Raw genomic sequence first — 20,217 nt, forward strand, 5'->3', positions numbered from 1 at the left:
AAGATATTAAAGAGAACTGGACCAAGTACAGATCCCTGGGGTACTCCACTGGTAACATTTCCCTCCATAGATTGCACTCCATTAACTACAACTGTCTGTTTCCTATCCTGCAACCAGGTTCTTATCCATTTAACTGTTTTATAATCCACCCCCACGCTTTCAAGTTTATTTAGCAGTCTGCGATGTGGGACAGTGTTGATAATGTCGATATTATCTTAGACCGTAAAGCTATACCTCTAGATACACTATTACCGTGGAGCCGCTATGGCCGCTAGACTGAATACACGTGCTACGCACTTTGTACGCTATTTGCGTACAGAGTCCCGCACGTGGTACGTACTTGGCATACACACGCCGCGCTGAGTGTACAGAGTACACACAGCGTGCGCACACACAATTGATAACCTTTAAACCTTGTTAATGATACAATGCAATGATATGATTACACTTTAAGCCCTTAGCAGCAAAGTACTGCAACAATGTTATACCTTAAACCTTAAGTAGCGCTGACGGTATAAAGTACCCGCAGTGCGTACACCTTATCAATACTTATACACCTTATACAGATAAATACACTTTAAAACCCTTGCAGGAAAGTGAAGACACAACACCGATTTGTAGTTGAAACCACAGGGTTCTAAGGCCACCGTGGATTATTCCAAAAGGTAATACAGTACAAATCATACACTACAGGCTAACAAGATAAATCTAAACAGAATAATGGCTACAGAGAATGTACATACGTGAGAATGTTCTCAAGCGCAACCCGGCCGGTCCTCCGCTAGTCATATAGAAAGCGTTCAGAGTCTTCTGACCGGCTAGGCAACAATGGGCTTTTTATACACAACTTACATACACAATACAATGGTCACTGTAATCTCATTGTCCATTGGACACAGAGATGTGTCTTTTCATTACAGAAGAGGTCATAGGTTGATTTGAATAGATGGGCGATGTTTTTCCCCAACTGCTCTTGTGGGTGGTATCCTCTGGATTCCCGACGCATACATAATATACAGTAAATACAGTTAATTTCTATATTTTACTTTTGCACATAACTATACGCTGGAACATGCGATCTTTCTCTAACCAACACCGGAATGTTACTCTCAAAATACCCTACAGCTGGATACTAGACATCACCTTCCAACCTTTATCTGACCCTTCCTATCATGCAAAGGCGAATCTCTTAGTCCTGGAACTGTTTAAACTATTAATACTCGCTGATGTGGTGCAAGGGAGTTATATCTAAAATGTACACTATTTGGGTTAAATATGTAATGTTCTAATGACCCTCTACACGCTCACAAACTCTGCCGTAAACACCCATATCACGCGCATGATCGCCGGAGCGATCCTACGCAAATTGCGGATATGTACACGCACGGCAGACTGAGTGCACGAGCAGCGGGCATGTGCATGAGGTTAGTACAAGGCATATGCATTACAATATTTTTTCGACTTTGACAGTGTCAAATTCCTTACTAAAGTCTAGATATGCTACATCTACAGCTCCCCCTTGATCTATTATTTTCATCACAGAGTCAAAAAAAGTCAATAAGATTTGTTTGGCATGATCTCCCACCAGTAAATCCATGCTGTTTTGGATCCTGTAAGTTGTTTGATTTAAGATATTCCATAACTCTTTCTTTTAATAGTTTTTCCATTACTTTACCTACTACTGATGTAAGGCTTACTGGTCTGTGGTTACTTGCTTCTTCCTTGCTTCCACTTTTGTGCAGTGGAACTACATTTGCTCTTTTCCAGTCCTCTGGAATAGCACCTGTATTTAGTGACTGGTTAAATAATTCTGTTAAAGGTGTAACCAGAAAATCTTTTAGCTCTTTGAGTATCCTTGGGTGTATCCCATCTGGTCCCATTGATTTATCCACTTTTAGTTTTGAAAGTTCTGTTAGGACCTTCTCCTCTGTAAATGTACTTTCATCTGCCTTATTTTTATGAATGTCCTTGCAACTTAACTGTGGCCCCATCCCTTCTTTTGTAGTAAATACTGAGCAAAAATAATTATTTAGGTGATCTGCTATTGCCTTGTCTCCCTCCACCAAATGCTCACTCTCTGTCTTAAGTCTTATTATACCTTCATTTGAGTTTCTCCTTTCACTAATATACTTTAAAAAAGTTTTGCCACCTTTATCTACTGACGGGCCATTTTCTCCTCAGCTTCTGCCTTTGCACATCTGATTACTTTCTTAGCATCCTTCCGTCTGTCAAGATACACCTCTTTGTCGTTATTATTTTGAGTCTGTTTGTATTTCCTAAAAGCCATCTTTTTTGCTTTCACACTAGTTGATACTTCTTTTGTGAACCACACTGGCTTCCTTTTCCTGATGCTTTTCCTAACCCTTTTGATACAAAAGTGTGTTGCACTTAGTATTGCACTTTTCAATTTTTCCCACCTCTCCTGCACTCCTTCCAAGTTCCTCCAGTCCACCAATGAATCACTTAAACATCTCCCCATTTTTGCAAAGTCAACATTTCTAAAATCTAACACCTTTGTTTTTGTGTGACAGGAGTTGGATCCTGTCTTTATACTAAACCAAACTGCTTGATGATCACTGGATCCCAGGTGCTCACCCACATATATGTCGGATATCCTATCACCATTTGTAAGAATTAAATCTAATATTGAGTCTTTGCAAGTGGGCTCCCTCACCAATTGCTTGAGAGATGCTTCCTGTAAGGAATGTAGAAATTTGCCACTTGTAGCTGAACTTGCAAAAGACCCCTCCCAATTTACATCAGGTAAATTAAAGTCTCCCATGATTATGACTTCTCCCTTTAAAGCCATTTTAGTGATGTCCAACAATAGGTTCCTGTCCAAATCTTACCCCTGGCCTGGTGGTCTATAGATCACCCCAATGCGAATAATGTCCTTTTCCCCAGTTCTATGGTGACCCAAAGGGCCTCAGTTTTGTCTTCAATATTTTGTATTAAAGTAGCATTTATGCTTTTTTTTACATACATTGCTACCCCTCCTCCTATTCTTCCTATTCTATCCTTCCTAAATAAATTGTATCCTGGTATAGCTATGTCCCACTCATGATTCTCATTGCACCATGACTGTGTAATTGCCTCAAAATCCAGGTTATCCCTTGTCATGGCAATTAGCTCTGGAATTTTGTCTCCTAAGCTCCTAGCATTTGCATACATAGCTTTAAGAATTTTGTCTGTGCATTTGTTATTAGTAGCCATGTCCAGACCATACAAAATAAATGACAAGTTTAAAGTTGAAATTACCTGTCTGGGGATGTTGCTCAGTGTTTGGTATATTTTTTTTTTTTTACTAATCAGGAATCACACTGTGTCCTTTACACCATGACTACACCTCACTAAATGTAAAGATATAGTACACCTGACCACAATGGTCAAATGATCAAAAGAGGTAAACACCAGAGAGCATGAAATAATAAACTATGTTTCCACTGTGCAACTTCCCCACACATGCAATGCCAATTACAAGCCAATCATTACATCAAAAAACATACATGAGTTAGCATAAGAGAGAGCTGTAGTGAGCAGTTTGGGGATGTCTTTTCATAGTGTAAAAAGATAGATAACAATGGTACAGGTGAGAATTCAGATGTTTTTGGTAAGCTATAGACATAAATTTGAGTAGTTGCGGATGTAGTGGAAAGGTCTTGCAGCGTTCCTATCACAGATTTAAGTTATAAGTATGGGTTACTCAGGCTGGAGTAGTTTGATGTGTAGAGGAATTGGACTCACATTTGTTTGAAAGCTGTCCTTTAGTGGTCCAGATGTGTATCATCTGCATAGCAGTGGTAGACCAGGCCATGACTTTTGATTATTTCACCCAGTGGTAGCATGTATGGTCGCATGTATACTGCAAAAAGCATGGGAGACAGTATAGAACCCTGTGGGACACCACAAGCCAATGGCACTGGTGGCGAAGAGTATACGCCAGACGAAACTATGTGTGACCTGCCAGCAAGAAATTATTTGAACCAGCTAAGGACTGTGCTACCCAGACCACAGATATTCTTCAGGCGCTCAATTAGAATCCCATGGTCCATGGTGTCAAATGCTGCAAAGCGATCCAGAAGGATTAAGATTGAATAGTCTCTGTCTCTTGCCCTTAGTAGATCATTAAGCACATATAACAGGGCTGTTTCAGGGCTATGTCTTCTACTGAATCCTGACTGGAATGGATTATAAATGTCATGGATTGACAGGCAGGTTTCTAGTTGAGTTGCAACCACTTTTTCAATAACCTTTCCTTGAAAAGAAAGGTTTGTACTGGCCTGTGAACTATTTTTGCAAATACAGAGCCGATTATTTCCTTACATATAGTTCTATAGTAGGAGTATAGCGTTCTCACAGAAACAGCCAAGGAGGCGTTATGGCTGAATGAGACTTGCTGCGAGTTAGGTCTGTCTAGTTCAATTGACCCTATCAGCGTACCATGCGATAACAAAGGTTCAATTGACTTATCTTCCAGCACCAAACAGCATGGTCAATCCAAACACATTGCCATAAGGCACCATTTAATTATAGAGCTGTAGTTAGCACCTTAGTTGTAGCGATTTACGTGACTAGTGAGGGAAAAATTGCAGAAATGTTAACCAATGGTCTGATGTCACATGTACTAACTGCCCTTCCACAGAGACATGGACTGGAATGCATTTGAAATGTTGATGTTTTATGCTATGTACTGTTTTACACATCACCCTGTGTTTTTGTGTAGAGGTGAGATGTCAAAAATGGGAATGTTCATAGTATTACGTAACAGAGACAACCTTGAGTGAAAAGGGGGGTGAGGGATTGTTGGTGGAGAGTACTCTGCACTGTCTCCTCTTCTATCTGAGCACTCGGACCCCGGACCACAGGCAGCACGACCTCCATCCCTGAAAATTTGTTCTGCTGTGCATGCACGGTACTCTTTCTGTCTTCTCTTCTTCATCCTGTACAGTGAAGGACATTCCTCTGGATGTCTCCCCTACAACAAAGACTGCACACCACAGCTGAGACACATCCAGCCACTGTGTAACCACCGCTTTATTTTTTCTATACTCCACTGCCATCCTGGCTGCACCTGGAGATAATGCATTGCGTACTAGCTTCATACTGATTAACCCTGTTTTTGCTTTCTACCGGTTAACAAACTAACCCCTGGTTAAGTTATCTGCCATATGGACTAACCTCCATTGCACACCATAAACACCTCACATCATAGGATTTTATTTTTCATTACGTATATTTTATTGTAATTTTGTCTGTACTAATTATTTCTAGATAAGTTTGTCACACATATATACGTACAAACAAAAGTAATTGTTTCTCTCACTCTCTCTCTACAGGTGTCCAGCCTCTTTCCCCAGGTAGAAAGACCGAGATTCAGTAGACTGACTTTCATTCGAATTTTACAACTGCAAATGTTAATCATTCTGATGTCTGATTGGTAGGTCATAAGCCTCAAAAATATACTTAGGAAGGAGGAATTACTCTGTGCTTGAAATCACTTTAAATGTTATCTTATAAATTATAGCGCTCGATTATAAATCGGTGAGTAACATCCCGATTTATTTATCTCTTTTCTATCAAAAATATACTTGCCTACTTCTCCAGAATGGCTGGAAGACTCCCAAAAATCAGGTGCCACTCCCGGGGTCCCCAAAAAGTACCCCTGCCGCACAGCTGCCGTCACCCCCCTGCAGCCATCTGCAAAAGTGGGTGGCCTGGGGGGGGCAATGATGCAATTCGCACTGAATTGCATAATCATAGCCTCACCTCTGCCTTACAATGCTAGCAATCTGGGCATTGTATCGTGGAGTGCAGGGCTCCAGTGATGCGAATGTGCATCCACTTACCCCTACACAGCCTACTTAGGATGATGCCACACATCCTGCTATACCTACATGGAGAGGGCAGCCCAAAAGTCAGTAACTATACCTGAAATGGGCCTACTAAATGTAAGCTCTACCCATCTTTCCATTCACTCCTGGGAACCATTACACCGGCTCTTACCTAAGCACTAGTTTTTTTGAAAAGCTGTCTTTCCAATCCAAAACCATTCGCCTGGAATTTTCAAAAACATAAGTCGAAATCTTGGGACATATATACAGTCCATCGAAAAGGTCCCCAGCATTTCTAAAACATTGTTTTCATTTATACATTTTTATTATTTTGTTGAGAGTTTATGCATTGAAGATTGGAATGAAAGTTGTTTCTTTGGTCTACACCACAGATCACAGCTTGGTTAGGTTTAAATATAGTTAAACCATTTTAATGGATGAGCTACAACATTTACCCTCTGGAAAAAAAATCACTGCTACACAATGAAATGCGTAAGTGAGAAGGCAGAGTTAGTGCATCTGGTGACCCTCACATTTCATCATCTTTCCACCACGCAGGATATTTGGCTGTTTTGTCAGTGCGCTTTTTTTCTTTTTGTGCTTTTTGGAGTTTTCCAGACCAGGATTACAGAAATTGTTTACACAGCACCTCCATCTGTTCAAAGGAGATCCTGAGTGCACCACAGTGTCTGATTCCAGATGCAATCAGTGGAAAGTGTTCAACAACACAGGGATTATTACAAGTACTTTTGCTGTGTTCTTTCCTTAGACATTTGGCTACTGCATTTATAACATCAATAAGATTTTGGATGGTGTGTGACATAAGATTTGTTTGGATACACGTCTATGTGCCAGGAGCATATGGGTCCGCTTATAAGAAATTGGCAAAACACACAGAATTGCTATATCCAAAAGAAAATGGTTTGTTTTAATTAATGTATCAACTTTGCTAGGTCATCAGTGGGTGGTTAGCAATAGTTAGCTATAGATTTACAGATGTAGCCATGCTCATTGTTACTGTACTGTAGTTATCACCATGATATTTTAATTTGGATGTACATGCATACATTTACTGCTCTAAACTCTAATTAGCTGTTATTGTCTTTAATATTCAATAAAATATTTATTTATTGATCACATAAACAGTATCCACCATACCATATATTTTTGGTCTTGGGCTGCAAGTATTACTGTATGTATACAGTATATTCTTAAAACCATATATATTTACCAGGCTAAGCACCAGGCTGTGATTAGTGCATGGTTTTCATGTCTGGCAGTCCCCACTTGACCTAACTCCCACATGTCAAGAGGTCTGCATCTTAGTACAGACCTCCGTTGATTAAGACTTCTGGTTCCCATTTCCTAGCTGGAAGATGGTAGGAACTCATCTGACGCAACAGCCCTGCTACATGTTCAAGTGTGTGCCATTGCAGGCGCACTGGTGGCACTGGCAACTTGGTATCTATGGTGAATATCTGGTGGCAGTGACTGGGTTTCCCAAGAGACAGTCCCATTGAAAGTCAATTGAAAATAAAATCAATATGCTGCCAGAAAATAAAATAAAATCTAATTAAAATATAATGTAATCAAGTTAAGGACACAGCACAACTTTATTATAATATATAATATAAGTGAACAGCTGTTTCTTGAAAACAATAGGTATTGAACAACATATATATATATATATATATATAAACATTTAATCCTCACTTGCAGCAATGTTTTGTAAGAAGAAGGAGGAGCCGCACAACCAATGTAATTCAATATTAAAATAGACAATAGCAGAGCATACTGCTATTATGGACATGTAATGTATCAATTGGTCTGAGCACATAAATATGTATATATATATATATATATATATACAGTGGTCGAAGTGGAAATTTTGAAGTGGGGGTATGCAAAAGTCAAGGATGTAAAAGGGGGCGTGGTCACCCAAAAGGGGGCATGGTCACCCAATAGGGGGCGTGTCCCATGTAGTAGAACCCCTTATACTATCTAGTACTGGTGCCCCTTTCACATTATAGCACACTGAATGATCCAAAATTCACACTATAGCACACTGAATGAGCCAAAATTCACATTGTAGCAAACTGAATGAGCCGAAATTCACTTTGTAGCACAATGAATGAGCCGAAATTCCCATTGTAGCACACTGAATGATCCAAAATTCACATTATAGCACACTGAATGAGCCGAAATTCACATTATAGCACACTGAATGAGACGAAATTCACATTATAGCACACTGAATGAGCTGAAATTCATATTACGACACACCGAATGAGCCAAAATTCACAATATGCCACACTGTATGATCCACAATTCAGGGACAGGGAGGGAGTGACAGCAGGGACAGAGAAAGTGGCGACAGAGAGAGTGACAGCAGGTACAGAGAGAGACGACAGAGAGAGTGACAGCAGGGACAGCAGCGACAGGGAGTGTGACAGCAGCGACAGGGAGAGTGACAGAGGGACATAGGGAAGCAGGGGAACATTACCTAATGAGATGAACAGCGGAGATGCGGAAGGGACTGTGGTTGGCAGCTGTGCAGAGGTGTAGTCGGCAGCGGTGAAGCCCATGGGCAGCGGTTAGAAGGAGACCTTTGGTGCGGCGGCGGTGAGGTACCTCTGACTGCTGCCATTTGTGGTCAGCGGCGGTGAGCAGCAGAGAGCCTAGAGCCAGGGGCAAATGGAGGAATTTTAGAGGGGGGTTTCCGGATACAGTATGAGCAAACTTGAATGGTGGGAGACAGGAAGAGAGACATGGCAAGAGAGAGAAAGGAACATGATAAAGAGACATGACAAGATATGCCGAGAGAGTGAGAGAGGCATGGGAAGGGAGAGAGGAAAATTGCGCGGAAGAGACATGTCGAGAGAGATGTGGCAAGAGGAAGAGAGAAACATGGCAATAATGAGGTGGCGAAAGTGAGGGAGAGAGACATGACGAGACAGACATGGCAAGAGAGACACATGGTGAGTGAGAGAGGCACGTGAGGGGAGATAGAGACATGGTGCGAAAGACGTGGCGAGAGAGAGATATGGCAAGAGAGAGTGACATGGCGAGTGAGATAGTGAGAGAGAGAGGGGCATGGTGAGAGACAGATAACGAGACACACATGGCGAGAGAGAGAAATGGTGAGAGATGTAAAAGAAAGAGTTAGAGCGCACTACATGGAGAGAGAGCTACTGTGAATGGTGAGTTGGGGAGAGAGAGCTACATAGAGACCATTGCCCCCCCCCTCCCTCCCTCCTCCATAAACAAACAGCACAGCTGACCCAAACTGGCCACCCCAGCACCCCCAGCCCTCTATAGACTGCAGCACAACATGCCAGCAGCGAGCCCGACTGTGACTCAATACCAGAGACGTCGGAACAGGGGGGGCAAGGGGGCAGCTTGACACCCCCAAACATGAAGTAGGCGCGGGGGAGCACTTACGTCCGCATCCCCATGAGCGGCTTCTACTTAAAAAGTAGCTTACTCTAGCAGGCAGAGTGCGGTGTCCATTCTCTACTGGCCGGCTGTCTCTTCACACTAATGTATTACAGGGAGGAGGCATGGCTGTAGCCCCGGAATGCCACGCTTCCTCCCAGTAATACATCAGTGAAGAGACAGCCAGCAAGTAAAGAAGGGACACCGCACCCTGCCTGCTACAGTAAACTACTTTTTAAGTAGACGCCGCCGCCGCAGAAGTAACCGCTCCCCCGCACTAACACGGGGGAGGGGAGGGTAGGAGGAGAGAGACCGGCACCGCAGCAGGTTTTAATTCTAACTTGCCTGCCTGCCCCCCCATGGCGCCCCTGCTCAGTACAGACATAGCGGAGCTGCTGCGGCTGAGCTCCGGCGGACATACCCGTAGTGTATAGTCACCGTCGATCTTTTGCAGAACATGTGACTATACACTACGGGTACTTCCGCCGGAGCTCAGCCGCGGCTGCAGCAGCTCCGCTTTGTAGTGAGAGTCAAACTTGCCTCACAAGTCCGGCGCCGGGCAGGGACGGGAGCAGCATCCTTAGTGCAGCGGGATGGCCACTTCCCTCGCCTCCTGCTGCACACGCTTTCAATTAATAAAAAAAGACTTCCGGGTTCAGTGGTAAGAAGTGGCGGTATACCATACCGCCGTATACCGCCCCACTTCGACCACTGTATATATATATATATATATATATATATATATATATATATATATATATAGTATTGCAAAGGTGCGGCACTCGTGCTAGTCTCATAAAGAAATGGACATCTGTCCTCACTGCTTCTTCAACGTTTCAATTTATTTGTCAAATTGTCATCAGGAAATAATACAAATACACACAAGTACCTTTATATATACATACCGTACAAGGCTCAGGAACCAGCCAGGTGGGAAAATCACCCACGCCGCCGGTGTGTGAATCACTCTGACGTCATTAACAATGGACCACCCAAGGTCCATTATGATGTCAGTGTGAATGTGATTACTATAGCAACCATAAACAATATTCATACCTAGATTTCATATATAAGAATTAAAAAACCAATACACCGACCACATAAAACTAATACAATATACTTAAAATTGCACTTATACTGAATGGAAGCAGCAGTCATTTACGAGTAATGGCAAGTTAGCAGTGGAAAACAAAAACTTATCATCAGAGGCACAGCGTGTTTAAACGAAGCATTTATATTCATCAATCTGCTACAATCATCTCTACCACTCTGATACTTTAATCATATAACCTTAGATGTTAAGGAGATGTAATTACCTCAATCCCATTGTGTATAACATACACCCAAATGGAATTAACCCTTTGCAGTATTATTATTAATCAGGCATGAATCACGTTCGGGCTACTCATTACTGGACATATATGAATCATAAGCTCCAGAATTTTACCGTAAACTCGAATATATAATACATTCGTTTAACCCTTTGGGAGACATGACATTTAGGCGGTGTATCCAACTCACCTCTAGACGTAACAGCTTTAATGATCTATTGCCTCCCCGTGCACAAGGTAAAACCGTATCAATCATTCGGTATCTCAGGCTTGTCAACGAATGGTGTTTTTCAGCAAAGTGACGCGCTACTGGTTGTTCACTAGTTCCAGAGGCAATTGCTGCCCGGATTGCTGTTCTGTGATTCCCCATTCGTTCCTTAAATTTTGATTCTGTCTTACCTATGTAGCTAAGGCCATAAGGGCACACAATTTGGTAAATTACAAAGCTAGAATTGCACGTGAAGTGATATCGAATTCTGTACGGTTTTCCCGTGTGAGGGTGGTAGAATACATCTCCAGTCAACAGAAACTGGCACGTTACACATGTACATCTAAAGCAGCCATTCTTGCTGTGACCAAATATACCCGACTTTTTACTTGTTCTTGTTATGTCCGTTTTCACAAGAATGTATCTCAGGCTACGGCCTCGTTTATAGCAAGGCATTAATCTATACTCCTGTAGCCCTAAAGTGGGGTCACTCTGTATAATCGGCCAGTTATTCTTAGCTATTTTTTAAACTGTCTCCGATGAAGTATTAAATGTACTAACCCAAGGGATACATTTAGTCTGTTTATCCTTAGTTTTAGATTTATTGAGCAACAATGTTCTATCCATAGCTAATACTCGCTCTTTGTCACGCATTAAAGATTTTTTTATCGTAACCACGTTATAAAAATTTTTGTATTAATATGTCGATTTCTTGTTCTGCAACCGCATAGACACTATTAATTCTGTGTATGCGGATCATCTGGGAGTACGGTAAACTGTTAATCATAGCTCGAGGATGACAACTCTGGGCTTTTAAAAAAGTGTTCCTATCAGTGGGTTTTACATATAGGCTAGTGTGAATGCATTTGTCCCTTAATGTTACTTTAACATCTAAGAAATTAACTGTACTTTGAGATACTGTGTGTGTGAATTTAATAGGGCTGAGAGATTGATTGTGTGTCTCTATTAATGACAAAAGAATTGTCACATCACCATGCCAAATAAGGAATAAATCATCTATGAATCTTGAAAACTGTATGATATGCCGGCTAATATCCCCATCTGAAAAGAATAACGCGTTTTCTACCATAAACATAACAATATTGGCATACGCCGGAGCCATCGAACTACCCATTGCGCAGCCTTTTACTTGCAGAAAGAATTCATTGTTATACAAGAAAAAATTGTTATGCAAAATCAAATCCAATAATTGCAAAATAATGGTTATTTTATCAGCAGAATAATCACTCTTGGCATTCAAAAAATTTTTGGATTAGAGGCAGTGGAAATTTTTTTGAATGCCAAGAGTGATTATTCTGCTGATAAAATAACCATTATTTTGCAATTATTGGATTTGATTTTGCATAACAATTTTTTCTTGTATAACAATGAATTCTTTCTGCAAGTAAAAGGCTGCGCAATGGGTAGTTCGATGGCTCCGGCGTATGCCAATATTGTTATGTTTATGGTAGAAAACGCGTTATTCTTTTCAGATGGGGATATTAGCCGGCATATCATACAGTTTTCAAGATTCATAGATGATTTATTCCTTATTAGGCATGGTGATGTGACAATTCTTTTGTCATTAATAGAGACACACAATCAATTTCTCTGCCCTATTAAATTCACACACACAGTATCTCAAAGTACAGTTAATTTCTTAGATGTTAAAGTAACATTAAGGGACAAATGCATTCACACTAGCCTATATGTAAAACCGACTGATAGGAACACTTTTTTAAAAGCCCAGAGTTGTCATCCTCGAGCTATGATTAACAGTTTACCGTACTCCCAGATGATCCGCATACACAGAATTAATAGTGTCTATGCGGTTGCAGAACAAGAAATCGACATATTAATACAAATTTTTTTACAACGTGGTTACGATAAAAAATCTTTAATGCGTGACAAAGAGCGAGTATTAGCTATGGATAGAACATTGTTGCTCAATAAATCTAAAACTAAGGATAAACAGACTAAATGTATCCCTTGGGTTAGTACATTTAATACTTCATCGGAGACAGTTAAAAAAATAGCTAAGAATAACTGCCCGATTATACAGAGTGACCCCACTTTAGGGCTACAGGAGTATAGATTAATGCCTTGCTATAAACGAGGCCGTAGCCTGAAGACATTCTTGTGAAAACGGATATAACAAGAACAAGTAAAAAGTCGGGTATATTTGGTCACAGCAAGAATGGCTGCTTTAGATGTACATGTGTAACGTGCCAGTTTCTGTTGACTGGAGATGTATTCTACCACCTTCACAAGGGAAAACCGTACAGAATTCGATATCACTTCACGTGCAATTCTAGCTTTGTAATTTACCAAATTGTGTGCCCTTGTGGCCTTAGCTATATAGGTAAGACAGAATCAAAATTTAAGGAACGAATGGGGAATCACAGAACAGCAATCCGGGCAGCAATTGCCTCTGGGACTAGTGAACAACCAGTAGCGCGTCACTTTGCTGAAAAACACCATTCGTTGACAAGCCTGAGATACCGAATGATTGATACGGTTTTACCTTGTGCACGGGGAGGCAATAGATCATTAAAGCTGTTACATCTAGAGGCGAGTTGGATACACCGCCTAAATGTCATGTCTCCCAAAGGCTTAAACGAATGTATTATATATTCGAGTTTACGGTAAAATTCTGGAGCTTATGATTCATATATGTCCAGTAATGAGTAGCCCGAACGTGATTCATGCCTGATTAATAATAATACCGCAAAGGGTTAATTCCATTTGGGTGTATGTTATACACAATGGGATTGAGGTGTTTCAATCTCAATTGCAGGTATAGTGTAATATATTATTCAGTAATTACATCTCCTTAACATCTAAGGTTATATGATTAAAGTATCAGAGTGGTAGAGATGATTGTAGCAGATTGATGAATATAAATGCTTCGTTTAAATACGCTGTGCCTCTGATGATAAGTTTTTGTTTTCCACTGCTAACTTGCCATTATTCGTAAATGACTGCTGCTTCCATTCAGTATAAGTGCAATTTTAAGTATATTGTATTTGTTGTATGTGGTCGGTGTATTGGTTTTTTAATTCTTATATATGAAATCTAGGTATGAATATTGTTTATGGTTGCTATAGTAATCACATTCACACTGACGTCATAATGGACCTTGGGTGGTCCATTGTTAATGACGTCAGAGTGATTCACACACCGGCGGCGTGGGTGATGTTCCCGCCTGACTGGTTCCTGAGCCCTGCACGGTATGTATATATAAAGGTACTTGTGTGTATTTGTATTATTTCCTGATGACAAATTGACAAATAAATTGAAACGTTGAAGAAGCAGTGAGGACAGATGTCCATTTCTTCATGAGACTAGCACGAGTGCCGCACCTTTGCAATACTATGGAATCCACACTGTGATGGCACCAGCGACAGGCATCTGAAAAGGCTTACAGGGAGTGCCAGACCGCAGCATCCATATATATATATATATATATATATATATATATATATATATATATGTAAAAATGAATAAGCTCATATTAAGCATTTTACATATATGCTCCGAGTGCCGTTTTCTCTGACGAAAGATATGTGCTCATCTCAAAATATCTCCCTGCCCGACCTCTCCGCTCTGCACAAGATCTATGTCTCTCATCCACACACATTACTTGTTCACACTCAAAATTACAGGACATTATCCAGGGCTTCACCCACTCTGTGGAATGCCCTCCCATGCACAATAAGACTCGCCTCTAGTCTCCAAACCTTTAAACGCTCCCTGAAAACTCACCTCTTCAGACAAGCCTATCAAATTCCAGACCCACCCACATAACCTTCAGTGATTCCCTATCTAATTACATCCTCCCTGTACAGTATACATAACATCACATATCTTGTCTTTCTTTACTCTCACACCCTCCTGACACTTGGCCAACATTGGGGGGTGATCATATCATAGAACCCATTAAGAACCTAGCAATCTGGTGGACCATTATGCAATAGGTAGCATCTATCCTTGTGTATCAATGCCTATTTTCCTATAGATTGTAAGATTGCGAGCAGGTCCTTCCTACCTCTATTCCTGTCTGTTTTTACCCAGTTTTGTTCTATTACTGTTGTTCCAATTGTAAAGCGCAATGGAATATGCTGAGCAGAAACTGTTAAGAAATAAATAATAAATAAATAAATAAATGTATGCTTGGACATGCACCGGAGCCTGGTGACTATATTATATTACATTTGAATGCCGGCTGCTTTGGAAACATAGACATATGTATACAGATGTGTCCACATATACCTTACTGAAAATTCTGCCATGGCCTGCCATTCATGGCACGAGATAATTTCTGCCATGTCCGGCCTTATGTAATGAGGCTGAAATACAGTGCAGTACTGCTTTTCAGACAGCAGGTGGCATTTTCAGAACAATACATTGCATGTCATTTTGCCAGGATGTGGAGTAGACATATATAATGAGGACTGTATTAGAGATGAGCGGATTCAGTTCTCAGAGAACCGAACCGTACCGAACTTCACCATTCGAGTCCGGTTCCGAGCCAGGCTTGGGTTTTCCCACCTGACTCGGAAACCCGAATGAGGCAAAACGTCATCATTCATCCCGCTGTCGGATTCTCGCAGGATTTGGATTCCATATAAGGAGTCGCGCGTCGTGGCCATTTTCACTACAGTCTCGGAGAGTGTAGTGAGAGGACATGTCTCCGTCCTCAGTGTCTTCATGGGGGCGGGAAAGTGGGGGGGCGAGTCTTGTGCTGGGTTGTGCTGTTCAGTCCTGTCCAGTGTAGTCAGTGTCTTATGCTATATGTGCCCAGTGCTGCTGGCTGCTCTATAAGTCCCTTGCATTTTTGCTGTGTTGTCTTGCATCAGACCAGGGGTAGTGTCTTGTGCAGCATCAGTCCATTGACCAGTCACAGTGGTGGTGTCCTCTGCTGCCATATATCCAGTTCTGCTGTATTGTCCCGTTCAATTGTGCTGTGTTGTCCTGCATTAGACCAGGGGAAGTGTCTTGTGCAGCATCAGTCCAGTAGCCAGTCACAGTGGTGGTGTCCTCTGCTGCCATATATACAGTGTTACTGCCGTATAATTCCCATGATACTGGAGTATAATTCCCGTGATATTGCCGTATAATTCCTGTGATACTGGTATATAATTCCTGTGATATTGCCATATAATTCTCGGAATACTGGCGTAAGATTCCTGTGATACTGACGTATAATTCCTGTGATATTGTCACATAAATCTCAGAATACTGGCGTATAATTCCTGTGATACTGCCATATAATACCTGTGATACTGCCGTATAGTTCCAGTTATCCTGCCGTATAATTCCATATAAATCCATATAATTCCGTATAAATCCAGTCTAGTAGTGCTGCCATATAAGTTCAGTGGTGCTGGCCTGTGCTGTATATTATTTACTCCAAATAAAGGAGTTATTAATATTTAATCCAAATAATTTTTAGTGTTTGCCCTGTGAGGTGTAGGGGTACGCTTTCTTGTGCCGCATATTGTGTTATATAACTCCAGAAAAATAATGGAGAACAAAAATTTGGAGGATAAAATAGGGAAAGACCAAGAACCACTTCCTCCTAGTGCTGAAGCTGCTGCCACTAGCCATGACATAGATGATGAAATTAGAGATGAGCGCCTGAAATTTTTCGGGTTTTGTGTTTTGGTTTTGGGTTCGGTTCCGCGGCCGTGTTTTGGGTTCGAACGCGTTTTGGCAAAACCTCACCGAATTTTTTTTGTCGGATTCGGGTGTGTTTTGGATTCGGGTGTTTTTTTCAAAAAACACTAAAAAACAGCTTAAATCATAGAATTGGGGGGTCATTTTGATCCCAAAGTATTATTAACCTCAAAAACCATAATTTACACTCATTTTCAGTCTATTCTGAATACCTCACACCTCACAATATTATTTTTAGTCCTAAAATTTGCACCGAGGTCGCTGTGTGAGTAAGATAAGCGACCCTAGTGGCCGACACAAACACCGGGCCCATCTAGGAGTGGCACTGCAGTGTCACGCAGGATGTCCCTTCCAAAAAACCCTCCCCAAACAGCACATGACGCAAAGAAAAAAAGAGGCGCAATGAGGTAGCTGTGTGAGTAAGATTAGCGACCCTAGTGGCCGACACAAACACCGGGCCCATCTAGGAGTGGCACTGCAGTGTCACGCAGGATGGCCCTTCCAAAAAACCCTCCCCAAACAGCACATGACGCAAAGAAAAAAAGAGGCGCAATGAGGTATCTGTGTGAGTAAGATTAGCGACCCTAGTGGCCGACACAAACACCGGGCCCATCTAGGAGTGGCACTGCAGTGTCACGCAGGATGTCCCTTCCAAAAAACCCTCCCCAAACAGCACATGACGCAAAGAAAAAAAGAGGCGCAATGAGGTAGCTGTGTGAGTAAGATTAGCGACCCTAGTGGCCGACACAAACACCGGGCCCATCTAGGAGTGGCACTGCAGTGTCACGCAGGATGTCCCTTCCAAAAAACCCTCCCCAAACAGCACATGACGCAAAGAAAAAAAGAGGCGCAATGAGGTAGCTGACTGTGTGAGTAAGATTAGCGACCCTAGTGGCCGACACAAACACCGGGCCCATCTAGGAGTGGCACTGCAGTGTCACGCAGGATGTCCCTTCCAAAAAACCCTCCCCAATCAGCACATGATGCAAAGAAAAAGAAAAGAAAAAAGAGGTGCAAGATGGAATTGTCCTTGGGCCCTCCCACCCACCCTTATGTTGTATAAACAAAACAGGACATGCACACTTTAACCAACCCATCATTTCAGTGACAGGGTCTGCCACACGACTGTGACTGATATGACGGGTTGGTTTGGACCCCCCCCAAAAAAGAAGCAATTAATCTCTCCTTGCACAAACTGGCTCTACAGAGGCAAGATGTCCACCTCATCTTCACCCTCCGATATATCACCGTGTACATCCCCCTCCTCACAGATTATCAATTCGTCCCCACTGGAATCCACCATCTCAGCTCCCTGTGTACTTTGTGGAGGCAATTGCTGCTGGTCAATGTCTCCGCGGAGGAATTGATTATAATTCATTTTAATGAACATCATCTTCTCCACATTTTCTGGATGTAACCTCGTACGCCGATTGCTGACAAGGTGAGCGGCGGCACTAAACACTCTTTCGGAGTACACACTTGTGGGAGGGCAACTTAGGTAGAATAAAGCCAGTTTGTGCAAGGGCCTCCAAATTGCCTCTTTTTCCTGCCAGTATAAGTACGGACTGTGTGACGTGCCTACTTGGATGCGGTCACTCATATAATCCTCCACCATTCTATCAATGTTGAGAGAATCATATGCAGTGACAGTAGACGACATGTCCGTAATCGTTGTCAGGTCCTTCAGTCCGGACCAGATGTCAGCATCAGCAGTCGCTCCAGACTGCCCTGCATCACCGCCAGCGGGTGGGCTCGGAATTCTGAGCCTTTTCCTCGCACCCCCAGTTGCGGGAGAATGTGAAGGAGGAGATGTTGACAGGTCGCGTTCCGCTTGACTTGACAATTTTGTCACCAGCAGGTCTTTCAACCCCAGCAGACTTGTGTCTGCCGGAAAGAGAGATCCAAGGTAGGCTTTAAATCTAGGATCGAGCACGGTGGCCAAAATGTAGTGCTCTGATTTCAACAGATTGACCACCCGTGAATCCTTGTTAAGCGAATTAAGGGCTCCATCCACAAGTCCCACATGCCTAGCGGAATCGCTCCGTGTTAGCTCCTCCTTCAATGTCTCCAGCTTCTTCTGCAAAAGCCTGATGAGGGGAATGACCTGACTCAGGCTGGCAGTGTCTGAACTGACTTCACGTGTGGCAAGTTCAAAGGGCATCAGAACCTTGCACAACGTTGAAATCATTCTCCACTGCGCTTGAGACAGGTGCATTCCACCTACTATATCGTGCTCAATTGTATAGGCTTGAATGGCCTTTTGCTGCTCCTCCAACCTCTGAAGCATATAGAGGGTTGAATTCCACCTCGTTACCACTTCTTGCTTCAGATGATGGCAGGGCAGGTTCAGTAGTTTTTGGTGGTGCTCCAGTCTTCTGTACGTGGTGCCTGTACGCCGAAAGTGTCCCGCAATTCTTCTGGCCACCGACAACATCTCTTGCACGCCCCTGTCGTTTTTTTAAAAATTCTGCACCACCAAATTCAAGGTATGTGCAAAACATGGGACGTGCTGGAATTTGCCCATATTTAATGCACACACAATATTGCTGGCGTTGTCCGATGCCACAAATCCACAGGAGAGTCCAATTGGGGTAAGCCATTCCGCGATGATCTTCCTCAGTTGCCGTAAGAGGTTTTCAGCTGTGTGCGTATTCTGGAAAGCGGTGATACAAAGCGTAGCCTGCCTAGGAAAGAGTTGGCGTTTGCGAGATGCTGCTACTGGTGCCGCCGCTGCTGTTCTTGCGGCGGGAGTCCATACATCTACCCAGTGGGCTGTCACAGTCATATAGTCCTGACCCTGCCCTGCTCCACTTGTCCACATGTCCGTGGTTAAGTGGACATTGGGTACAACTGCATTTTTTAGGACACTGGTGAGTCTTTTTCTGACGTCCGTGTACATTCTCGGTATCGCCTGCCTAGAGAAGTGGAACCTAGATGGTATTTGGTAACGGGGGCACACTGCCTCAATAAATTGTCTAGTTCCCTGTGAACTAACGGCGGATACCGGACGCACGTCTAACACCAACATAGTTGTCAAGGCCTCAGTTATCCGCTTTGCAGTAGGATGACTGCTGTGATATTTCATCTTCCTCGCAAAGGACTGTTGAACAGTCAATTGCTTACTGGAAGTAGTACAAGTGGGCTTACGACTTCCCCTCTGGGATGACCATCGACTCCCAGCGGCAACAACAGCAGCGCCAGCAGCAGTAGGCGTTACACGCAAGGATGCATCGGAGGAATCCCAGGCAGGAGAGGACTCGTCAAAATTGCCAATGACATGGCCTGCAGGACTATTGGCATTCCTGGGGAAGGAGGAAATTGACACTGAGGGAGTTGGTGGGGTGGTTTGCGTGAGCTTGGTTACAAGAGGAAGGGATTTACTGGTCAGTGGACTGCTTCCGCTGTCACCCAAAGTTTTTGAACTTGTCACTGACTTATTATGAATGCGCTGCAGGTGACGTATAAGGGAGGATGTTCCGAGGTGGTTAACGTCCTTACCCCTACTTATTACAGCTTGACAAAGGGAACACACGGCTTGACACCTGTTGTCCGCATTTCTGGTGGAATACCTCCACACCGAAGAGCTGATTTTTTGGGTATTTTCACCTGGCATGTCAACGGCCATATTCCTCCCACGGACAACAGGTGTCTCCCCGGGTGCCTGACTTAAACAAACCACCTCACCATCAGAATCCTCCTGGTCAATTTCCTCCCCAGCGCCAGCAACACCCAT

The 20,217-nt window shown here is 42.7% G+C and overlaps 1 long non-coding RNA gene across 1 annotated transcript in view; it reads left to right on the forward strand.

Moving 5' to 3' along the window:
• Positions 1-20,217, forward strand: part of LOC134911683 (uncharacterized) — a 325,180-nt gene that overhangs the window by 88,712 nt on the left and 216,251 nt on the right. Inside the window, exon 4 of the long non-coding RNA XR_010176763.1 lies at positions 5,337-5,437. This is a non-coding gene — a long non-coding RNA (uncharacterized LOC134911683). The remainder of the gene's footprint in view (positions 1-5,336; positions 5,438-20,217) is intronic.

The sequence above is a fragment of the Pseudophryne corroboree genome, chromosome 4 (assembly GCF_028390025.1).
Source record: "Pseudophryne corroboree isolate aPseCor3 chromosome 4, aPseCor3.hap2, whole genome shotgun sequence".
Classification (NCBI taxonomy): Eukaryota; Metazoa; Chordata; class Amphibia; order Anura; family Myobatrachidae; genus Pseudophryne; species Pseudophryne corroboree.